The sequence below is a fragment of the Cornus florida genome, unplaced genomic scaffold, assembly GCF_030987335.1.
Source record: "Cornus florida cultivar Cherokee Brave unplaced genomic scaffold, ASM3098733v1 CherokeeBrave_3.0.0_Hap2_Chr10, whole genome shotgun sequence".
NCBI lineage: Eukaryota > Viridiplantae > Streptophyta > Magnoliopsida > Cornales > Cornaceae > Cornus > Cornus florida.
In genome coordinates, this window is record NW_026775580.1 from 23906848 (window position 1) to 23912801 (window position 5954).

The following is a 5954-nucleotide window of genomic DNA, read 5'->3' on the forward strand; positions in this document are numbered from 1 at the left end:
TAAAGCAAATACTGTAATTAACACCATTACCCCCCCCCCCCCCCTCAAACTTAAATGGCACAATGTCCTCAATGTGCAAAGAGAACAAAGGAAAGAGTATCCTGAGCCTGCTCCTCATTATGAACGGGTGACCAAACCGAAGAGTGATGCTCTGGGTCCTCTACGGGCCGCTCCAAATCAATATCCATATGCATGGCAACCGGATCGACTGGTACATCATCCGCCTCCTGCTCTGCTGCTGCCTGTTCCGTCTCCTCTCTCTCAAGCTCCTCAATTGCCTCTACAACATCATCCTGTAGACTCTTGATAAGAGCCTTGTAGCTCTTATCCCAGTCCTTCTTCTAGAATGTGCAAGCCCCAAACTCAGTACGCTCCCGTGGCTGGAAGGGATATCGCTGGTCTCTCAGAATCTATGTGATGAGATGGCCGAATGGGAGATACTTAGCCCTTTTAGGCTTGGCCATGCTGATGTGATCAACTTATAGCTTCATCATAATGCTCCAGATGAGTGCAGGAATGGATAGCCAATGCCCTGTATAGAAGGTGTATAGAGCTGTTAGATAATCGCCGCGCCTCTGTATCTTGTGGCCGGCCATGAAAACATTTCGGAATAGCACCGAATCAAATAACCAAAGGTCGTCTGGCAGATAAGTCCGAGTGGTGAAAGTCTCGCCACCTGCATAGTGACCTGTGAATGCCACGGCCATGTCTGCATAAGAAGGCCTCCACAGAGTACGATATGTAGTCTGGAGATTGGGAGGGCAGACATGTGGACATCGTTATGATCTGGATAGAGTGTCCACAGTAATACTTATGGGGTAACCGTCAATGGTAGTCCGCAGCTTTGCCAGGTTACTCGGGGCAGGTCGGAGAATCTGGAAGAACATTCGGACTAACCTCGGGTACACTGGATAAGTAACAGGGGCCAATATAGCTAAAATGCCCCTCTGGTCTATGTCGTCATATGCTGCTCTGGTAAGAACAGACCGGGAGAAGAAGTTTATATCAAAGATCGACTCATGCGCCACCTAAAGGCGTGAGTATCTCGGCAATGGCCGGTCTAAGTCCTGGGCTGGCTGAGCTGGTGGTGGTGATGGAGATGGAATGTGCTCAACCTCAACATCAGCCTGTGAAGAAAATGCCTCAGCCGAAGACTGTAGTCTACTATCAACGGATAGAGACTGAGGTGGAGTAGGCTCTGCTGGCTCCTCCTGAATATGAGAGGGCTCTGGCTCTGGCTTGTGAATCGGGTCCTGGACACGAGATGGACCTGCCTGGTCATCTAATCTCTGCCTGGCTCTGCAGTAATAATGTCCTCGGGCAACAGTCTTGACCCTAGCTATGGCCTGCAAAATAAAAGGAAAACTTACAGAACAAGTCAGTGCCGATATAAAGAATTAAAGCACAGTTTATAGAATCATGTATGTCAAATAACATAGACAAAACAGATAAAGAACATGAATCTATGCAAGTGACAAAGAATAAGTGACATGATGTTAAACATAAAGAATTAAAGCACAGTTTATAGAATCATGTATGTCAAATAACATAGACAAAACAGATAAAGAACATGAATCTATGCAAGTGACAAAGAATAAGTGACATGATGTTAAACATACTAGACAGTATAAGTATGGAATGCATCCAATGTGAAAAACATAGGCATTGGGCATGTATGAGATAGCATGAAACACAAGAGATGGTGTGTGAAGTGTGTGAAGCAAATCTGTGAAGTTCGATCATCACAAAAATGTGAGATCGATACAAGTTCAATCGATTTTGAATAAGTGAGATCGATCTGTTATAAATCGATCTGAGAAAAAGTTCGATCGATCTAATTGTGAGGTAAAATTCGAAAAGTTACAGATCTGTGATGTGGATGGCACAAGGGCTTCCCGAGCAAGCTCGTGGGACCCACAACACAAAAAATCAACAAATTTGGTCACTTTCCTTAGCCCATGACCCCCAAAATCAAGAATTAAAATCAAAAATATAAAATGATATATATACATATATATACATATATACACAAGGGTTCAAAGCTTCATATATGGCAATAATCATCATCATAACATTGTATGTCTAACATATAAAGCATAGATTCATGAAGATAAAGCTTGAATGAAAAGAGGGATAACTCGAATCTTACCCAAAACCGAGAGATGAGATGAGAGGGAGATGGAATATGAGATCTGAGATGAGGGAGAGAGATTCGAGATGAGATGGAGTCGCCAGAGGGTTCGCCGGAAGTGGGGAAGTGAGTTGCAGTGGCGTGGGACGAAGATGAGGGTGTTAGATCGATCTGTGGTATCGATCTAATAACCCTAGGTTTGATTTTTAAAAACATTCCTTTACCAGTTTGATCGATCGAACTGAAATTTCAGATCGATCGAACTGGAATCGATCTCTCCTCACTAAAAGACAAAATTATTTTTAAAGCTTTTGAATTTTTGAAAATTAAAAATTAAAAATGAAAAATATTTTTTGGATTCTTGAAAAATAAAACTAAATAAAATAAAAATAAACAAAAATAATATAAAATAAAATATTTTTGGAATATAAAATAAAATAATATAAAATAAAATATATATTATTATTATTTTATTATTATTTTATTTTTTTGAAATATTTGAAATATAATATAAAATAAAATAAAATACTTTTTTGGGATTTTTTTTTAAATTTAAAATTCAAAACAAAAATCAAACTTAAATCAAAACAATAAATCAAAGAACAAAGATCAATCTCTCCAAGATCAATCTCAGAAGAACTCCGATCGATTGAACATGCAAAAACCTGCAGACACGTTCAATCGATGGGATAGAGAGGCCTTTTGCAGAGGGTGGATGCAGGTTCAAAAATTTTCTTAGTGTTAAGACTGCAGATCGATCCAAGATGAAGTTGGATTGATCGAAGAACTAAATATCGATCTAGGAACAAGTTCGAACGATGGGACAGAGAGCTGAAATATGCAGGTTTTCTTCGAACAATTGGACAGCGAGGTGACTGGATGCAGGTTGGATGCAGGTATGGAGTTCGATCGATCGAACTGATCCAAAATGCTTATTTTCAACATGAAAGTGCATGCAATCCTAATCACAGTTCCTAGCAATGCATATGAACCTAAAGCAAATATCTAGACTTCGCAAGAAATGAAATTTAAAATAGAAATGAGGGAGGAATATGGTTGTGACCCCCTACAAAATATACTAGTCTTTAACGTCTCTAGCAAAATGTTGAGCTCTTTTAGCCCGGATCAAACATCTTGTAGTGCATCCCTCCTTAATGGGGTGATAAGTGCTTTGAACTGCACCCAACAAATGGTTCCCTAGAGAACTTGTTGGATTAGGCTCAAAAGAAATTTTTGGTCCTTGGTCAAAATGATCTTTAGGCTTCCATGCCCTTTCAAAACAAGATTTTGAAACAACTTTCTTGGAATTCAGGGTTAAAGATAAACTTTTTAAAATTTTGATTTCACACAAAGACTCTCTTCCTTCACATTCATAGTCTCTACAACATTCACTTCTTCATACTTGTCAAGTAAATTCAGGGTTGGATTGAAGATATTCAACTTCACCTTCATGTAGCCAAATGAGATCTTCATTATCCCCATCCTACAATTAATTTTGGCATTCGAGGTTACCAAGAAAGGATGGCCAAGGATAACGGGAATTTAGCTCTTAGGATTCGGGACCGGTTCTGTGTCAATGACAACAAAATCAACGGGGAAGAAAAATTTATCAATCTTAATCTATACGTCCTCAATGATACCCCTAGGCTTTTTGATGGATCGGTCGGCAAGTTACAAGACCACCGACGCCGGTTTCAAGTCTCCTAAGCCTAATTTGACATATACCGAGTATGGAAGAAGATTAACACTTGTTCCTAAGTCTAAGAGAGCCCAATTAATGATATGATCTCCAATGATGCATGAAGTGGTAGGTGAACCGGGGTCTTTGAACTTTGGAAGAGTGTAATGTTTCAAAATTGAGCTTACTTGCTCAGTTAAAACCACTTTCCTAGGTGTTTGGCTTTTGTTCTTCCTCTTTTGGGTGCATAAGTCTTTTAAAAACTTGGCATAAGCCAGAATTTGCTTGATTGCATCCAAAAGCGGAAGATTAACTTTCACTTGCCTAAGCACATCAATGATTTCATTTGTTTTGGCCTTTTGCTTGTCAATTGAAATGGATCCTTTTAAGGCATCCGGAAATGGGGCTTTTGGTTCAAAAACCTTTTCAGAAATTTTCTTTAAAGTCTCTTCAACACAAGAAGTTTTGAAATTATTTTGCAAATCACTTTTCATTAAATCAGTTTTCAAATCGCTTTTCAAATCATTCTTTAACATTTTCCCATTCGAATGGCCATGCATATGCAATGAAGGAGGAATAGAATGTGAAACGGGACTGGTGTCAACTTTGGGTTGCACCGGTTCACTCTCTTCATTGGACACACCCACTTGGTTGTCAATGATTCTCCCACTTCTCAAGGTAGTCACCGCATTGACATGCTCTATTATAAGACTTTCCGATGAGGAATGAGTCTCCACAACATATTGTTGCTTTGGGGGTCATTCAAAGGTATTTTCCCTTTCTCTCTAGCATTTAAAGTACTAGCTATTTGCCCTACTTAGGTTTCTAGCTTAGCAATAAATTGAGAATGAGAATGAAGCAATTGAGTGTTCGCCTCTAGAGTGCCTAGAGCGGTCAAAACTTTCTCTTCAAAAGCGAGACTCCTAGAATTTCCTTGAGAATATGATGGTTGATTAGGGAAATGAGAATTAGAAAATTGATTTCCTTGCGATTGAAATGATCTATATCCTTAGGAACCATGGCTTTGCATCGGAGGCAGAACATACTTCCCTTGGAAACTACCTTGGGAAGGGTTTGAGCCTTCCCCTTGGTTTCTCCAAGAGAAATTCAGGTGATTCCTCCAACTAGGATTATAGTGATTGCCATAAGGATTGTTCCCTTGATTAATAAAAGCTGCATTAACTTGTTCATGATGCTCATTTTGCACATGTCCATGGGGACAATTAGAAGTAGAATGTAAAACACTTGAACAAGTCATACATGTCTCATTGGATGCATGATGGGAATGGTTAGGGACGGAAGATACTTGATTTGCCGAGTTTTGGTTGATCAAGAATTGATCAAACCTTTGAGATAAGGATTTCATCTCGGCGGCTATTTCATTGGAATGGTCAACTTGATGTAAGCCAACACTCTTCCTTCCACTTGAATTCCTACCATTCTTAGAAGATAAAGTTCGATGCAAAGAATTTTCACTCATGCTCTCATAAAGACACCACACGTCATTCTGATGCCTATCAATATAAGAGCCACCCATGGAAGCATCAACCATACCCTTGTAATTATCAAATAAACTCTCAAAGAAATGTTGAACTAATTGTCATTTGGGCGTGTCATGATGTGGACACTTCCTAAGCAATTCATTGAATCTTTCCCATGCCTCATGGAACGTTTCCCCATCCCCGTATGAAAACTCTCGAATTGAGGTTCTCATGGCACTGGTCTCAGAAACCGGATAGTACTTCTTCAAGAACTCTTGTTGCATTTCTGCCCAAGAAGTTATTGAAAAAGGCCTAAGATTGTTAAACCAGTATTTTACCTTGTCTTTAAGGGTGAATGGAAAAAGTTTAAGCCTTAAGACCTCTTCCAGCATGTCCGTGTATCTCACGGTGGAACATACTTCAAGAAACTCATCCAAATGCCTGTAAGGTTCTTCACTTGGAAGTCCATGATAGTTAAGAAGCATTTTAATGGTTTGTGGTTTGATCTCATAGTGGTGTGCTCTAAATGGTGGCAACTGGATGCATGTGGGTGCATTGTATTCATTAGGCACATAGTGATCTCTTAAAGCAAGGGGAGGATTAGCAATTGAAAGTGCAACATGGGCACCTTGATTGCCTTGGATGATGGGAGGTTGTGGAGTAT

The 5954-nt window shown here is 39.6% G+C and overlaps 1 non-coding gene across 1 annotated transcript; it reads left to right on the plus strand.

The window, feature by feature from the left end:
- The first annotated feature begins 5419 nt into the window (after nucleotides 1-5419).
- LOC132280612 (small nucleolar RNA R71) lies at nucleotides 5420-5526 on the plus strand. The gene has a single exon (XR_009471622.1). It is a non-coding gene; the product is annotated as a small nucleolar RNA R71 (small nucleolar RNA).
- The last annotated feature ends 428 nt before the right edge of the window (nucleotides 5527-5954 follow it).